At 32.6% G+C, this 19,749-nt stretch overlaps 1 pseudogene; it reads right to left on the bottom strand.

The window, feature by feature from the left end:
- Positions 1-8,635: 8,635 nt before the first annotated feature.
- Positions 8,636-9,297, bottom strand: LOC103679717 (annotated as a pseudogene).
- Positions 9,298-19,749: the final 10,452 nt, after the last annotated feature.

The following is a 19,749-nucleotide window of genomic DNA, read 5'->3' as shown; positions in this document are numbered from 1 at the left end:
ATTTGGTTTTCACGGCCCACTACTAAATCCAAGTGTGTCAACTAAACAAGAAGAGTGACTATAGACACTCCTCTATCTGTTTGATCTAGCACACTGAGTGCAGAATATCTGTCAAATGCACTCCTATTCATAAATTCAAATCAGACTAAAATTTTGCCCCACCCTAATTTAATACAGCTTTCAGAAACTATGCACAGATATACTTATCATGATTTTGTCCTAAATAATAAAATTTAGAACCAGTTCATGTTCTTATGTGTAAGTCTTTTGCTCTTAGGTTTGACTTTGTAGTTAATCTACAGAGCATGATCTAATCTAGTTCTGGAGAAAAGAGAGACTATGAAACTGATGCTTGACATTTCTTTCTCCTTGCAAATTCATCTTGTAGGAGTGGTTGCTAAAGAATCTTCAGAAGTAAAGGAAGAAGTGATTTTGCCAGCTAGGGAGACTCTTCATTATAAGATAACTTTCATGACAGAGTAGTGTTGTTTTCTTCAGTGTCTAGAGTAGAGTGTAGCACATAATAAACTCTCAAAAAAAATATGTTGAATGAATGAATGAATCTAAACTTTCAGATTTGCCCCCCCCCACACACTCTTAATCACTTTCCAAATGTTACATAGAAAACTAAAAGGAATGAATGAATTCAAGTGAGACAACAAAAGATGCAAAATTTGAATTTTGGGCAGTTATCTTAACCTTTGTGCCTAAAATAGATAAGACATTATTTTAGCATGATCGTAGAATGTTTCTGAAATTTAGCCCAATAGAGAATTTAGAAATGTGAAGTTTATATCCTTTTATTTAAACAAATTATTTGAAAGAATCATTTGTCCTCTATAGTCTTTGAAATAATTAAATAGAAATACTTATTCCCCATGTCTTTAAGTCATTTATCCGTTCAAAACAAAATAATTGTTGAGCACTCATTCTTTTCCAGGCACTGTTCTAGGCTAGAGGGATACAGCAGTGAATAAAGGTGGCATCTCTGCTATGGAGCTAATATTTTAATAAATGAAACAAGTAATAAACAAATTAAGCGAATGTATGACATGTCCAATGATGTTATATGCTATGGAAAGAAAGAAAATGGATTAAATGGGATGGAGAGTGCTGCCAAGGAGTGTGGGTTGCTCCATAGAGTCCATTTTCCAGGTGATGATAGAGGATCATTTGATGAATTGTTTTATCACTGCACTCCTTAAACTGCCATAAGGCCATCCCTTATTCCTGACTGGATCTTTACTACTTTTAATCTCCAGTCCAGATTCCTTTTCTCAGATTTGCCAAGATATTCTAGGTTTTTTTTGGTTTTTTTTTGTTTTTTGGTTTTTTTTTTTTTTGCTGATAGTCACTTTATGTACCACTTACTCTATGATTCTTGTTTTGTTGTAGAATATAAGGGGGAAAAACAAACTGTCAAATTCAAGGAAAATAAAAGTATTAGAAAGTATTAGGTAGATCAATGAAATCCCAAAGTTGTTAGAGAAATAAGAATGCAGTTATACAGTTAGGAATGATACCCAAAATAATAACACAAAATTAATCCATTGTCAGTCTTCTCACTGCAAAGGTACACTGAAGTTTCTACCAAAGCTCCACAGTGGTTCGATGGTGGATACTGCTACCAAAACTTACGACTGCCACCTCTAAAAATATCACCACTACCACAACCCTTGCAAAAACTGAAATCACTGGATTCTGTTTACATGAGTGGGATGTGTTTATCTCATTTATTCACATTATGACACAACTGTGACCTAGCTTCAAGGAAGCTAAAAATCGCCAACTGTCTTGGTCAGGGTTTGGTCAGAGAATAGAACTAACAAAGATACTATAATCAGAAAATTATAAATACAGAGAATTGGAGGCTTAACAAATTGAAGTGGAGAATGAATTTGAGGTAAGATGTGCACTAGAAATGCTGGACCTGTAGGAAGCCGTGCAAATGGTCTTAGCTGCCTGATGCAATAAAATGGCTCATTCACAAGGAATACCCATAAAGTTTGTGTAAAAGAATCTCACTATCTGCCATTGGTCACAAAGTTTTTTATATTTTTTAACCACTTTATTCAGATATAATGGGTATGTAAAACTACAACTATTTAATATGTACAAGTGATGAGTTTGGACATATGCAAACACTTGTGGCACCATCACTGCAATCAAGGTAATAGACATATCCAACAGCTCACAAAGTTTCCTGTGTCTCATTGTGGGTTTTCTTTATTTTAGGGGGGAGGTTGGGGGTTGTTGGTCTGTTTTTATGGTAAGAATACTTACTGTGAGATTTACCCTCTTAACAAATTTTGAGGTGCACAATGCCATGTTGTTAACTATAGACACCATGTTGTACGGCAGATCTCTAGAACTTGATCATCTAGCATAACCGAAACTTTCAGCCTCAGGCCTGGTTAATACTGGGATGGAAGTCCACACACTCTCTATCACTGCAAAGCACTAACAGATTCTCCTCTTACTTCAATTTGTAAATTTCAAGGAAGTGATTTTCATTGGTAAAATCTAACCAAGTGTTTTGCTATAAACAAAGTTATTCCAAAGTTTCCAGACGTTTTGATGAGGAGAGAACATAGAAAAGGGTGGGACTGGAACACAGGTGACAAGAGGCAATCCAGGACATTCACTTAATCAGCCTGCTTGAGGGCACATTTATGCTCTCTGTATACCATTTTTAACTTAAAAAAAAAGTAAATATGTAATCACTATTATAAACAAGAACATAAAAGGGAACTTTAAGAATCTAGGGAACTATGATTAAAAATGGAATATGAAAACTAAACTGGTAGATCTCAGGAAAGAAGTGAAAGGCAAAATAAATAAATAAATAAATAAATAAATAAATAAGAGAACCATGATAGACTCTAGGTAAACATGAAAGCAGTACAAAAACATGTAGCACTATTAATATAACAAGAAACATGAGAGGCACAATCAAGAATAGTGAGAGAAAGGAAATAAAAAATAATAAAATGTTAGATAAATTCTGAATGAAGCAGTTGAAAGAGAAGACAGAAAAGGAGATCCAATGTCTGCCTAGTTGGTATCCTTGAGGAAAGAATTAAGACAATAGATTTAAAAAATAGAACATTGAATACAGCAAAAATTCTAAAATATAAAAAAAATTGTGTTTACAAATGCAAATTAAAGGAACGTATCTTTTCTAACAAGATAAAGATTTGGCACAGAATAATCAACACAGAGATGTAGCTGGTTAAAGGTAGTAAAATTTTCTAATATAAATAAATAATTCTTAAAACAGAGAGGCAAACATTTATAGCAATCTATACTGGGAAATGTCGGTCTTATTTTTTTTTTAAGATTTTTTATTTATTTATGTGACAGAGAGACAGCCAGCGAGAGAGGGAACACAGCAGGGGGAGTGGGAGAGGAAGAAGCAGGCTCACAGCGGAGGAGCCCGATGTGGGACTCGATCCTCCTACGCCGGGATCACGCCCTGAGCTGAAGGCAGATGCTTTAACGACTGCGCTACCCAGGCGCCCCGAAATGTCGGTCTTATATCCTATTTCTCCATTACTACATCCAATGGCAGAAAGTAGTGACACAGTGAGATAGTTCTCTAAGAAGCAGTAGTAAACAAACCATTGTAGTAAAATACAAACTATTTTGTAGTAAACAAACTATTGTTCAGAAAAAAACAGTAGTGGAAAACGTGTTTGTTGGTGTAAGAATTACTTCCCATAAGTCCTTCTTTTAGAAAGTACTAAATACTGATATTAAAACAAGCAAAAAATTGAGGCGCCTGGGGTAGCTCAGTCTGTTTAGCACCTGACTTTGACTCAGGTCGTGATCTCAGAGTCCTGGGATGGAGCCCTGCGTTGGGCTCCCCACTCAGCAGGGAGTCTGCTTTTCCCTCTCCCTCTGCCTCTTCCCCCAGTTGTGTTCTCTTTCTCTCTCTCTCAAATAAATAAATAAAATCTTTTAAAAAGCCCAAGAAATTAATGAAGTGATTTTCCAAAAAACCTGGAGGTGACCATTGAATCTATTTCTGTAGAAATAATACCATAATAAGTATGGTCGCAAGCAAGAGTTTTAATAATATAAAATCTTCATAGGCAGAAATAATGTAAAGTCAATGAATAAAGGAACTATATGCAGAAACTATGAAACAATGATGAAAAACTTTTGTGAAGATCTAAATACATAAAAAAAAATAATTCCTGTATGTGGATTGGAAGCCTCCATATTACTAAATGTTAATATTTCCCAATTTTATCCACAGAATTGATACAATCCAAATAAAAATCCCAGCAAGTAATTCTGTGGATATCAATAAACTGATTCTAAATTTTACCTGGAACATAAAAAAACAAAGCAAAACAATACAAAACAAAGCAAAAAAGACTAGAATATCAACACAATGTTGAAGAAGAAGAGGAGCACTGGAGGACTCACATTATCTGATTTCAAACCTTATTAATTACACCAATGTGGCATTGACAAAGGTAAAGATATACAGATAAGTGTGTGTATATATATATATATATATATAGCCCAGAAGTAGATCTACAAAAAATATAATCAACTGATATTTGACAAAGAAGCAATTTTTTTAGAAAAAGGAAATTAAGGAAACAATTTCATTTAAAATTTAAAGTATTACCTTACAGAGATCAGTAGTTTTCTCATATAAAAGCCACAGATAAAAAGATATATCAAAATAAAGGTCTATTAGCAATTGTCAAAACTATTACCTTCTAACTATTACCTTCTCTAGATATAAACTCACCATTAAATGAGCTTGATCTAGGTGAAGGAATATTTAAAACACTACTGAAAGACCAAAGATGGCATAAACAAATACAATATATATCATGTTCTGCATAGTAGTACTCGAGATAATAAAAATGCCATTTCTCCATATGTTTATCCATAAATATAATAAAATTCCAATAAAAATAAAAATGGTATTTTGTGGGAAGGAGATGAAACAGCAGATCTGGTTTTAAAGGTCAAAAGAAAAAATAAATCAGAATGATCAGCCAAGAACTTTCTAAAAAAATGGAGTAATAGTGATAGGGCAGAGGAGGTTAACCCTACCAGATATTAAAGCATAATATAAAGATGCATAGATCAAAGTCAAAACTCTAGAATAGCCTCTGCACAATTCTAGGATTTAGTATGTACATTTAAAATCAATAGGAAGAAGGAGATGGATGATTTCATAAATTATGATGAGGAAACTGGACTGTCAGATGGGAAGGGAAGGCTTTTATTTAAATAAAGATGATTTTCAGCTTTTTTTTGAGAAAATATTCACCATGTATAATTGATAAAGGTAAAACTTATATACGTTATACTTATAAACATTATAATTTATATATAATTTATATCATTTCAAGAATTTTTGAATTTATATGTTTAAAAGACATATTACTTTATATTTGGCCTAGAAACTAAAAATATTTTAAAGTTTAGCAGAAATGTAATCGTATATTGCAGGATCAGAAATTGAGCAGACTTCTTGCATGATCTGATGTTTGAATAGTTTTTGCATTTTCCAGTCTATAAATTCATCAGTAAAGTTGCTTGTATAATTTGTATAATTTCCATTTTAGTTATAGATGATGCAGTGAGAGAAGGGATATATGACTTCAATTTGTGAGGTGTCTTTCAGGAATACAGTTTGATGATGAGAATTTATTAGCAATAAATAGTCCTATTGAATGTTAGCCACTATATTTTCTCACCCTAATACCGATATTTAAAGTTTTTGAAACATTTAATGTTGCTACATAAATATATTGATCAGACAAGTAGGAATTATATACCTCTAAATCTTAAAAGAATCTATAGAATAATTATAATACTGGTTTTCCTCATTAACTTCTGCTTTGACATAGCATCACTTATTTCTGATTTGTCTCTATGTCAATTTTGGACATAATTAAATAATATACAATATAAATAAAAACAAATTACAACAGTCTACTAGTTAAAACTACCATGATAAAATTGAGACATTTAAGTAAAAATTTAAAGAAAAAAGTGTTTCACACATTTAGTGAATTCAGTTAAGTGCTTGTAAAAAAAATACAGAGAAATCAATGATCTTCTAATATAGAAGCAAATACCAGTTGGCTGATAAAACGTAGATATATCAACTAATTGAATCCTAAGCAAGCTCATCTGATCCTAATAATCTTTACATGAGCTTACTCAGCACATGCTCAGAAATTCTTAAATGGTTTCATTTTTAAAGAAGATTTTCAAATTATCGTATTGCTAAGGAAATAGAAATTTGATACCTAGGCCATTTTTAGCCTAACAAAAGAACCCCTTTTCACATTTTTTTTAAGATTTATTTATTTTTTATTTTTTAATTTTTTTTTTTTTTTGAGAGAGAGAGTGAACACAAGTGGGAGGAGAGGCAGAGGGAGAGAATCTTCAAGCAGGCTCCCCAGTGAGAGTGGATCCAGATGCAGGGATCAATCTCACAATCCATGAGATCATGACCCGAGCAGAAACCAAGAATCAGACACTTAACCAACCAAGCCTCCCAGGTGCCCCCCCCGCTTTTCACATCTTAATGAAAGGATTCACAAGCCAAAAGTTGGCAAATGCTTATTAGACTTAACTAACACGAGTGTTTTGTTCACAGTTGTGTTCTAGAGCTTAGCCTAGAGTGTTGAATAGACGTATGAGGAAAATATGAATGGTTGAAGGAGGGAATAAAGAAATGAAGCTTCACCAACATGACACACAATAAGGTCCAATTAATTACAAATTAAATGACGTAAAGAACAGTAACTTGTCCTAAATAGAATTTTATTATCAGTTACAGAATTTAAAATATGAATGTGTTCCTAATGATTTTCTTTATAGGTCCTAAGTTTGCAGTGTAGTAATGAAGCAGATAATGCCCTAAGCTTTAAAAAATTTTGCTGAATGGCACAAAGCTTATGTGTGACAGCAAAAGAGCCAGGACCCAAATTTTCACAATTTATTTTTAATATCCCTTAATGCTTTTAAGGATAATTACTAAGTATTTTGAAAATAAATAAATTTTATACAGAGATCATATTATTTCATAAAGTTTCAGTTCATATCTGTTTTATTGTCTCTATTATCTGTTCTTTTCTACTTCCTTTTGTTTTACTATATAAAAAGGCAATTAAAGTTAAAATACAGACCACCGAGTAACACATTTGTTGCAAACATTGATTCATATTATTGATTATGTTTCAAGGTCTTCATATATTAAGGAATTAAAAAGTAAAAAAGGAGTTTTTTTTTCTTTATCCCCAGTTATCTTGCATGATAGTTACAGTGCCATACTTTATTGATTAAGGAAGGCTACTATAACAAGAATTCACATTACACTTTGTATTTTAAATAGTCAACCTGATATTATGTGTTATATGTCTTTGTTATTTACTGAGCAGTGTTCATGTTCAGAGACTGGTTATGTTATCAGAGGCTGGTCTGATATATAACACAAAGGCTGGTCCGAAGGGAAGGAAGTTGGATATAAACAGCTTCTGTTAGAAAGTGAATTTTCTGAAGTACCATGAATTAGTGACCAGATACTTTTGAATGGAATTCTGTTTCCTTTTTTAAAAAAATATTTTATTTATTTATTTTTTTAAAGAGAAAGAGAGAGAGAGGAGGGACAGAAGCAGAGGGAGAGAGACAATCTCAAGCAGACTGTATGCTGAGTGAAAAGCCAGATGTGGGGCTCAATCTCACAACCCTGAGATCATGACCTGAGGGAAAATCAAGAGTCAGATGCTTAACTGACTAGCCACCCAGATGCCCCATGATTCTGTATCTTTCTATTGCGGTCTTCTTAATACGTGTGGTATGATCTTTATAATAACAATTATATCTGAAAGAAATTTCCAGAACTTTTGTATGAAAGAGTCAATATAATGACAAATAAAGGAAATACAGTGCTATAAAACAACTTCCAAACTGTTCATAGAACAGTGAAAGTGAAGGATCACTTTTTTTCTTATAATTAGAAAACTACATATTGTTCCTAATAGAATTATAAGTCCAAAATCAATGGAAATACATTGCCACGATTGAGCTAACTACAATAGTAATTTCAGCTTTGTGAGCCTTATTAGTGACCCTTAATTTTTCATGTACATATTACTTTAAAACATATTAAATTGTACAAGTATATCAGTGTTATGAAAACAGCTGTTCCTGTAAGGTTAGACTATGACCCACAAGGAAAGCCATCATAATCAAAAGTTAAAATTGCACTAATTTCTCTTTAATCTTTGTATTACATTTCTGTTCTTCAGTACTGCATGAACTCTGTTTATTTCATTAAAGTAATTATACTTGTGTATGGTTCTCATATGAAAAGTTATTATAAATCTTTTTTTAAAATGGTAGCAACCAGATATTATCTGGTGAATTCATTCTCTTTTATGTTTAAGTAGAATGGACTCAAAACTTGAAATTCCATTGCAAGTGTAAGTCCACATCCATCATCAAGTTTTCTGCAGATACTCAAGGACATTTGTTCTCTTACTTGCCTTTGCCAATGGATTATTTTTTCTATGACTGTTATCTCTGTTTTTATATTTTTTTGGAGGGGTATAACTCTATTTTCTTCAGGGTTGTGGGCAGATGTCTCATCTCAGAACTTCTGGAATTAATTCCTGGTGCCAGTGGCTTTCCTGACTTTGAGCACATTGAATCATACAGTCTTGTTCAAGGCCTGGCACTCTCCCACCATGACAATGTCCCCAATCTGGACATCCCTGAGGCAGGGCAACAGGTGCACAGACATGTTCTTATGGTGTTTCTCAAAGTGGTTGTACTTCTGAATGTAGTGGAGGTAGTCTTGGTGGATAACAATGGTCCTCCAAATTGTCATCTTGGTCACCACACCAAACAGAATTCACCCTTGGATGGAGACATCAACAGTAAAGGGGCATTTCTTGTCAGTATCCATGCCCTCAATGACCTCCTTGAGCATCTTGAAGCATAGACTGATGTTTTTGTGGTATCACAGGAGCTTCTCCTTGCCATTTTCTATAAGCAGGACTCTCTTCTTATTTCGGAAGATGGTTGGCTGCTTTTGGTGGGCCTTCTCAGTCTGAATGTTGGCCATCTTCCTGGCCACCTGAAAAAAGGACGTCTTTTATATTGTTAATTTAATCCATAATTCAGCTTCTTCATTAATCTCCTCATGTACTATGGCCATCTGCATATTCATCCATTTAGTGACTGTATTAAAGATGCAAGAAGTTATTCAAATGTGAATAGTTACCCACAATATATCAAAAAGGTAAACAATTCATATCTAGAATATGCAAGGGACTTCCAAATCAGTAAGAATAATTATTTGTAATCAGATAAATACGTATTTTAAAATGTGTTTTCACTCTACAGCTATTGGAATAGCAAAACACAGGGGCACCTGGGTGCCTCAGTTGGTTGAGCATCCGACTCTTGATTTTGGCTCAGGTCATGATTTAAGGGTCCTGGGATGGAGCCCCTGTCTGGCTCCATGCACAGTGAAGAGTCTGCTTGAGGATTTCAATCCTTCTCCCCCTTCTCTTTTCATTCTCTCTCTCTCCCTCTCAAATAAATAAATAAACCTTAAAAAAAAAGAATATTAAAATACAGACACCTGGATAATGCAAAATACTGTTAAGGAATTAGAGATTCAGGAACATATTCCTGATAAAAGAGTAACTGGTAGAGCAAATTTGCAGAGCAACCTGCCCTAATGAAGTTGCCCCCCACCAATAAGACAGAAAAATTAGCTGAATCAGAGAAAGAGAGAGACAGAGATAGAGAAGTGAAGAATGAAAGAGAAAATAGGTTTCTTATTCTTATAAAATCACATGGCCACTTGAGGAATTTACTGCAACCCTCCAATGATATGGTTCCTGGCCTCATATCCATCTCCTTCTCCCCAGTCTTTTATCTTTTGTCTCTTTGTGTATTGTCTTTTGCACTACACCTCATTGAAATTTCTCCAAGTTTCCTGTTAGGAACAGCTTTATCAATTCTCTTCTTTTTTTTTTTTTTTCTTTTTAACTTTTTACTAGCCCCTTAGCTTTTACTTTTGGTCTCTCATCTTCTGACAGTTTATCTGGTACTTTACCAAAGGAAAGTAATTCCTTCTTAAAAATCTCTCAGCTGTCATGAAAATAGAAATTTTACTATTTTTGAGGTTATTTCATGACAAACATTCAGGAAACCTGAATTTAATCTTGATCAATTTGGGGATGTTTGACAGCTTTTCTAGGCTGAAGCTTCCAATCAATGAACAAGTATGATTATCTATTTATTTAAGTCTCTATTTTAGCAGCATTTTATATATAAATCTTGCACACATTTTGTGAAATGTACCCTCAAGTAATCCTCCTTTAAGCAATTGTAAGTGATATTATATTTTCAACTTCATTTTCCACATACTCATTGTGAATATATAGAAATATATGTATGTTTTATATGCTGATCTTATTCTATTAACTTTCCGGTTTTTTTTTTTTTTGGTACTATCTTTGTTAGCTTTTTTGTCACTGTAATACCAGCTTCATAGAATAAGTTGAGTAATGTTCCCTCCACTTCATTTTTATCTAGAAGAAAATCTGTAGAATTTTTTTAAAGGTTTTATTTATTTATTTGAGAGAGAGAGAAGAGAACATGAGTGGGGAGCAGAGGCAGAGGGAGAAGCAGACTCCCTGCTGAACAGGGAGCCCAATGTGGGGCTCAATTCCAGATCCCAAGATTATGGTTAGAGATGCTTAACTGAGCCAACCAGGCACCCCAAGAATCTGTAGGATTAATGTTCTTTTTTTATGCATTTGGTAGAATTCTTCAATAAAAACATCAACACCTGACAATTTATTTTTTCAGAAGTATCAAAGCATGAATTCGAGTTCTCTAACAGTTTCAGGGTTATTAAAATTATTTATTTCATATTTAATGTTATGTTGAGGTAGTTTGAACTTTTTGAGTAATTAGTCTCTTTCATCTAAGTTTTGAAATTTATGTGTGTAGCATTGATTTTGGTATTCCCTTATTATTCTTCTGATGTCTTCAGGTTCTGTAATAATGTCCCCTATTTTGTTTTTAATATTTATAGTGTGTCTGCTCTTTTTTTCCCTTCATATATCTTGCTACAATTTTGACAAATTTATCACTTTTCAAAGAACTAATTTTTGGTTTTAGTTTTCTTTTTCAATTTCATTGCAATTCCCACTCTTATTTTGATTACTTCTTTCCTTCTGCTTCACTTTGACTAATTTTTTTACTTGTTTGAGACCTTTACTCTTCACTCATGTAAGCATTTAAGGCTATAGGTTTCCAATTCTAAACTGCTTTAGGTATGTTCCATATCTTTCAAAATATTTTATTTTCATTTTCATTCATTTAATCTGTTTTTTTTTTAATTTCTTTTGATTTTTTTCTCTTTAATCAAGGGATTTTTTAGAGTTTCCAAACGTTTGGAAGGTTTTCTGTTATCTTTCTGTTGTAAAGTTATAGTTTGATTCATTGTGGTCAGATAATTCTTTTAACTTTGTTGAAGCTTATTTAATGGCCCAGGATATGGTCTATCCTTGTAAAACTTCTGTGATGACTCATTTTGAATGCTTATTTTGTTGGTGGTGAATGGAATGCTTATAAATCTTGATGATGGTGTTTTTGAGTTGGTATCATTGCTGATTTTCTATCTAGTTGTTCTTTTAGTTCTTGAAAGAGTGCTGTTGAAGTCTCCAATTAGAATTTTGGATTTTTCTATTTATTCTTTCAGTCTTGTCACTTTTTGTTTCACATACCTTTCAGCCATTTTGTTTAGTGCTTAACATTTAGGATTGCTTTGTCTTCTTAGTTGGTTGAATTTCTGTGTCTCTAGAAAATGTCTTTGTGCTGAAGTCTAATTTGCCAGATAGTAATATTGCTACTCCTACTTTATTTTAATTAATGTTGCAATGGTATATATCTTTTCTCCATTCTTTCATACTATGTTACCATGTTAAAGTGAATTTCTTGTATAGAGCATCTAATTGCTTCATTTTATGAAAGTATTCTGTCAGTCTCTCTCTTTTAATTGGTGTGTGAGGATCTTTTACATTTCATCCAATTATTTATATGTTAAAGTTTAAATCTGACATTTTTTCCTGTTCATCCTCTCTGTATTTTGTTTATGCTTTATTTTCCCTTCTTTCCTGGGGTTATTTAATTATTCTTTAGAATCCTATTTTATTTATCTGTAGTGTTTTTGAGTATCTCTTTTAATGGATTTTCTAATGGTTGCTGTGAATGTTACTATATACATTATATAACTTTATATATGTATGTGTGTGTGTGTATATATATGTATTTTTTTTTTAAACAAGAGACTTCAGAGTCTAAATGTTAGAATGCCAAATACAATGAAATTTATGTGGAGCAATAATCATTCCAAGCCAGTGGATTATTAATAATTTCAAAACTTATCTAAAAATAGCTACTATTGTAAATATCGGTGTTTAGCAACTTTAAATTCTAATTTGTTTGGAGTACTTGGACTTCACTTGCCATTACTATGGTGCTGAGTTGGCTAAAGTGAACTCTGATCCATAACGTCTTAGGGAGTCTTTGTCTTGAGATAGTCTTTAAGATGGAAACTGTTTGTTTTTTTTTTTTAAAGAAGGAAATATTCCACTAGAGTGATTTATAAATCTGTAAATCCTCCCAAGGCCACAGAATGTCATCTAAGTGACATCTGTCCACCACCAAGAAATCTGAAAGTTTAGCTTCCTATTGTTGCTGCTCTTGCCACTGATCTGCTCTAAAATATGCACATTGACTGCTGTTCATTGTTCTATCCAGCTGCATGTCTATGGCTGAGATTGACAGACCAGATTGACTCGTCCACATTTATTACAGCTCGGTTTTACAGCCATAGTCCCTATCACTCGTTATTGCTTTGTAGCAAAAAATACTCCCATTAGTACAACCTCGGGACTTGTCCCTGCCAGACAAAAGCCCACATCAACCATGTGCCATTTGGTGATTCTTTCATTTTAATTCCCTAGCTACAATCAAAAAAGAAAGAAAGAAAAAAGTTAATTCCTTGCTTTCCTTGCTGTAAATACTTCATCAAATCACATAGGTTGAGAGGCTGATACATGTAAGTTAAAAGAACTGGTACCACTTTTTGTGAGCTCTTATTCTTCTAAGAAACAAATCTTTTCCCTTGCCACTCCCAACTCTTTCCTTTCCCTCAGGTTGGTTTGCACATTTAACTTCAATCTTTTTGTTTTCTCTTAAAATTTTCCTCGATTTAAATCCAATAAATAATTCATATGACCATATCCATTCATTTTAAAAATAATTCCTCCATTGAAGACATCACGCATCATCAAAGGGATGAAAATGAGCATTGACAATTTTTTATTAATAATGAAAAAGAAATAGTAATTTGCACATTTATAGGCACTTCATGTATCAGGTAGAATTAGACCAGATGACTATATCCTAAAACAGTGCTTCTCAAACTTTAATGTGGGGATGATGCTACATGCAAACTCTTGTTTTATTAGGTATGACATAGGGCCTCAAATTTTCCATTTCGAGAAACCAGAGTGATACAATTTGAGTGACAGGGTCTTATAATTTCAATTGAATGTCTCATCTTTGGGCAATCTATGCTATTATTATTTTTTTTGATACCTGACGACTTTAATAATAACCCTTGAAAATAATATAGAACAAGTAAAACACAAACATGGAAAAACAGTACACTCTATAAAAGTAAATAATCATTTATTTTAATTGTATCACCACCATTATTCCTTCATTTTACTTTTTAATTAATTCCACATAACTCGAATTAAGAATTCATTGTTTTGGGGGGAAAAAAAAGAATTCACATTTTGGCTGCTTCAGGTATGTCTATCTGAAAATGACCATTGTGAAAGTTTGATTGTTTAAGTAATACTTCCTTAAAGGATTTCTCCAAATTATATTATTTAAATTTTGGAACAGATATAGATGTATTCTAATTTACTTTAAATACTTGATGTGTGTTAACTTAAAAATAAGAGTAGATTATTTTGTGTAAAGATAAATTATTGAAATTCAGTTTTCTTTAGACCAAGCATCCATATTCTTACTTGTCTAATAACCTATTATTTTTAGATCACTTATCACTTTTTTAACAATTTCTATAATTTCTTCATAATATTTAATTGTATTGAAAAATTATAACTTATTATCTGTATAAAGTTTTTTTCTTTTAAAAGCAAACTTCAGATTTCCTCATGGCACTGCAGCCTTAATTATACTTCAAAAATGACAATGCCACTTAGAAATACTAATAAAACATATTGAATATTCCTTTGTAGTCTGTTGATCCAAAGGAGAAAATTGTTCTTTATACAAAATAGTTCTGTATCTTGCTAAAAGTAGAAACAGATACTGGCTCATTAAAAAATATATCTTTCAGGGCGCCTAGAGGGTTAAGTCAGTTAAAAAGCCAACTTGATTTCAGCTCAGGTCATGATTTCAGGGTCCTGGGATCCAGCCCCACATTGGGCTCCCCACTCAGCAGGGCTCTGCTTGGGGATTTTCTCTCTCCTTCTCCCCTTGTCCCTCCTCCTGCTCTCTCTCTATCCAAAATAAATAACATTTTTAAAACTATATGTCTTTAAAGTCATTTGCAAGATCCAAGTTATATAAGAATTTAGCTTCTAAGAAGAAACTAAAATTAACTGCCAACTCTAAAATTTTGCATGGCACATAATTCTCAGATAGCTTGTGCTCTTTCTAAGTTGAATTTTTATTGCTATACTAGCCACTTTCAATATCAACCAGGCAACAAATGTTTACTCATCTTTTACCTCTAGTAATTCTACTCCAAATACGCCCTAAGGTGGTGGATTGATGAAATGCAGTTATACAGTAGTAAATTTTTAAATAGAGACACTTAATTAAATAGTGTGCTTTGGGAAGCTTTCCATTAATTTCATATGAAACTTTGCAATCCATTGTCTTTGATTTCTTTTGGTTACCACAAGGGTCAGAGATACAACTTTAGTGTAAATACAGTTTTCTTAGTTCATTCTGATATTCAAGTATAGTTACCATAACTCTTAAAAATTGTTCAAGCAAAAAAAAATTGTTCAAGTGTAATGTAGTCAAGAATAATGCCAGTGTAAATACAGTTTTCTTAGTTCATTCTGATATTCAAGTAGAGTTACCATAACTCTTAAAAATTGTTCAAGCAAAAAAAAAAATTGTTCAAGTGTAATGTAGTCAAGAATAATGCCTCAGTTTTCTAGCTCTTATGATATAATGGTGTCTTGATGGGCATTAGAATTTTGTTGCAGTTTCAAATAATAAAGAAGCTAGTAGTTTCTTATTAAAAAAACGCCATTATTCTCAGTATTTCTGAAGATTTTCTTTGGGAAATAATTGCAAGGCCATTGAAAAGCAACATAGTAAAGTTAATCTCATTAATTTATAGTTTCAACTTATCTCTGACTTCAGATATTTTGACCCAACTTACTCACCATATTAACTCCCATATTCTTAAAGAGATACTAACAATGAGTGTTAAGTTTCCTTACCTATCTACATACAGACATTACTCTAAAAGTATCAGGTCATAAGTTTTAAGAGGTTAGGTGAAGCTCAAAATCCAGAGGCACATCTCAAGAGTTCATGCAAGTCAGAATTCAAAATTTTATGAGTAGGAAATAGAATCTAAACAAGAAAAATTTGCCAGTTGAGATAATTAAGATGACTAGAGTCCATAATAAAAGGGTTGCCACATCTAATATAACCCATCCTTATTGATAGCCATGCTGTTTTTTCATATTGTGGAATCCATCTCCTTGAACTGCTTTCCATTTTTGAATATAAAAATGCTTTATCTTATTCATGAGTGACTGAAGTGTAACTACTTCCTCTAGGAAGTCTGATAGATATTAAAATATTACCTCTTTGGTCAAATGTTACAATCAGTATACCATTATATAATAAATGTTGCCTAAAAATATGTATTAACTTATTTCTTACAATTGGATTTTATATTGATTGTTTTTCAAATACTCATAGCATAGAGAAGTAGAAGTAGGCACATGCTAGGTATAACTAAAATAATTGATACATTGTATAAATAAACAGCTGAGAGCAATAACTTTGCAGCCAAATTGCCTGGGCTTGAATTCCAATTTTATCATGCTCTTGGCATTAAACTTCACCTTTCTGTGGTTAGTTCCTGTATCAGTACAAATGAGAGAGGCTTACTTTTAGGTTTGTTGTTATGGTAAATGAACTAATATATTCAAGAACTTATGCCAGTGACAAAAAAATTATAAATAATCAGAAAATGGTGGATATTATTATCTAATAATAATATTTGTGTTGATATTTTCATGATGTTGAAAGTTATTGCTTACTTCATATATGTGAACAATTAGTAGGTGATTTATTTTTAATATTTTGAGATATTAATTATAATTATCTGAATAGCAATTTTTGTTCTAAATAGTAAATGATAAAATATCCAAATAATGCCCAGCATTTTGGTTGAGATTCACTTCACTTCAAAATAACCTAATAACCTCAATAAGTCCTCTTTATTTAGACAATATCAGTTTTATTTGAGTTCTATGAGCTCATTCTCCATAATTCATATACAATGATTAGGACTAGTATCTTGTCCCTGAGTATCGTTGGTCTGTTGCCAGATTACCCTTCTACAACACAAAACTGAAAAAAAAATGTTTAATCAGTAATTCAGCAGCACTCTTGGGGGAGAGGATAATTATTGACATATATTTTCATCATCCATGAGATAATTAAAGACAAATTGATTGTGGTCTCAGATAAGAGTTACCAAGGTACTCACATCTGAATTCACACTTAGGGAAGCTCTTGTACCTTTGACTTCAGATTTGCATACACATCCACAGAGTAACCAATGCAGAGAATAACAGCTGATGGTGTGGAAGTGTGCAGTCCTTGTGCCTTATTAAATATATGAGAAGGCTAAGTAGATTATAAACCTGAAGTTAGATATTTGAAAGAAACTATGTAGTCGGTTGAATATTACATGCAGCCAATGCAGGGAATAACAGCTGATGGTGTGGAAGTGTGCAGTCTCCTTGTGCCTTATTAAATATATGAGAAGGCTAAGTAGATTATAAACCTAAAGTTAGATATTTGAAAGAAACTATGTAGTCGGTTGAATATTACATGCAGAATTTCAGACATTATGACATATTTTAATCCAGTGTGTTTGTTTGCTTGTTGTTTTCCAAACTAGAATTCCCTTAACTGAAGGGGGAGGAAAAATACTTTAAAAAAGAAATAACTATGTATGACTCAGCTATATGTTATCATAAAAACAAACAATGATGCAGAATGGAAAGAGGTGCCAATCAATACATAAGGGACGTGCTGTGCAGTATGATTGTTTGAGCAGCCCAAATAATTGATAGAAATAGGGGAAACACTGCTTTGTGTTTGGATAAAACCAAAAAAAAAAAAAAAGAGAGAGAGAGAGAGGGAGAAAATTGCGACTGGGGAATAATGATTTTTCCAGATTCTATAGAATAATAGTATAATTTTAGAAAATATATAGTGGTCCCGGTCTACATTTATAATGCACTAGAGACACTATTTTGACCAAACTGCAATGTATAACTACTACCTATTCCAAAGTAGTCGAATCATTATTTATTTGTGTTAACCTTTTTAAAGAAGTCTAATATGTAATATATGTATATTTTAAAAATTATTACATAGCTAGAAAAATGGTATTTAATAGGTACTATTCCCTAGCCATGTTATGTTATGGAAATTATAAAGTAATTATATATAGTTGTAAATATAACTTTATATTTTTGGCTTAATACTTTATATATCAGAACTCTGTGTAAATGTCTACATATAATCAAAACGAGCTTAGTGAGGCATCAGGTTGAAGAACTAGGTAGCACACTGCAATAGGTGAGAAATTAAAACCTCAAGCTAGAATCAGATTCTATGTACTGTGAACACTTGTTAACTAATGAAAATTTCACAAGCATATCACTGTCTCTAAACTACAGAAGTTTCCTTGTCTATTAAGAAAAGGGACTAATAATAAATTGAACAATCTGAAACTACCATTTTGTGCATCAAAATGATCAAACACCAGCAAATTCATATATCCAAACTTTAACTTTCCAGTTTTGTTGAGAATATAAAATTGACACCTTAGTAGTTCTTTCAAATGTTAGTTTTTATTCATGTCAGCATTTCTGTAATAGTGAAAGACTATAAACAACTCAAAGTCTATCAGAGGAAATTGTCCAATTAAATTATGATATCAAAACTATGCCTTAAGATAATAATAAATCTAGATATAGTATTAAATAAACAAAGTAAAGTAGGGTTTTATTTTTTACATTTTGTGTTACAAGGTAGTCACAATAAATGCATATATATACTCTTATTTTTCCTTTTTTGATATTAAAAAACCTTTGGAAGCATGGAGTTTCTCTATGGGGAGGAATGATAACATTCCAAGGTGTGCAAGAAGGAAGTTGTGTTTTCTTTTCCTCATGGCTCTTTCTTTTTACCTCGTTTTTTATCTCACTCTGATTGTATTAATAGTAATACAGCTTTTCCTGATTTTGTTTAGTATGTTAGACTCTCCTTTAACCTTCTAAATTCTTCTAATTCAGATTTCCAAAACTGCAGTACGTTCCAGTACTCATGCTAAACTCCCTCAATAGCTCATCCTATACAAGATACAACAGAAAAGGTAGTAGCCCAGTTTACTTCTTAACTTTTTACCCATTTAAATTCCTTCAAATTCCTCTCTTTTGCTTTTTGCCCCTTGTGCATCGATGTCAAACTTTTCAAGAGAGAAACACTCATTGGGAATATCTCATTAACATTTAAGGAAGCATCTACTATGAGCGGTGTCAAATCACATCCATGTGTGCAGGTCCTTATCAATGCCCTGTCTACAGATTCTTGTTTTATCAACCCATAGAATAGTAAATTGTGACCACTGTAACTTGGTCACATTGCATTAGACATGCCACACCTATATAGAAAAATTTACCTGTGAATATCCAAATTGGACATATATTTGGACATAGTCTCTGGGCATAGCAAAATCTCAGTTTCTGGGAATATCAATTACTTATACAAACACCAAACTTACCTCATACAGTCTATATTAATTTCCCCACAGCTTGAGTGTTTACATCATGTGGACCTTCAAGACAATGATAAAACATTTGTTGATGAAGATATATTAAAGGATTTGAAGAGAATAATGGCATAATGTGATTTACATTTTTTAAATGAACCTCTGGCTGCTCTGTTGAGAACATAATTGGAGGGGGAGAAAATGGAATTGAGAGTACAGGTGATAAAGTTCTTCCCAACAGAGAACCAATGGGAAGCAGACTGGCCTAAATTGTTTATTTACTGACTAGGTTGATATTTGTTCTCAAAATTGAGATTTGGAACATGACGGGAGGAGAGAAGTTTTGACACTGTTTGCGAGATAAATTTGGAATGTATTGAGTTTTTTGCCCCTGGGACATCCTAATTGTATTATAGTAATAATATTTTGCTACACTAGAGAGAGAACTCAGATGAAGGAACATGACAGGAGGAGAGAAGTTTTGACACTGTTTGCGAGATAAATTTGGAATGTATTGAGTTTTTTGCCCCTGGGACATCCTAATTGTATTATAGTAATAATATTTTGCTACACTAGAGAGAGAACTCAGATGA

The sequence above is a fragment of the Ursus maritimus genome, unplaced genomic scaffold (genome assembly GCF_017311325.1).
Source record: "Ursus maritimus isolate PB19 unplaced genomic scaffold, ASM1731132v1 scaffold_28, whole genome shotgun sequence".
Taxonomy (NCBI): domain Eukaryota; kingdom Metazoa; phylum Chordata; class Mammalia; order Carnivora; family Ursidae; genus Ursus; species Ursus maritimus.
Note: the sequence above shows the minus strand (reverse complement) of the source record. Positions and strands in the feature narration are given on the sequence as shown.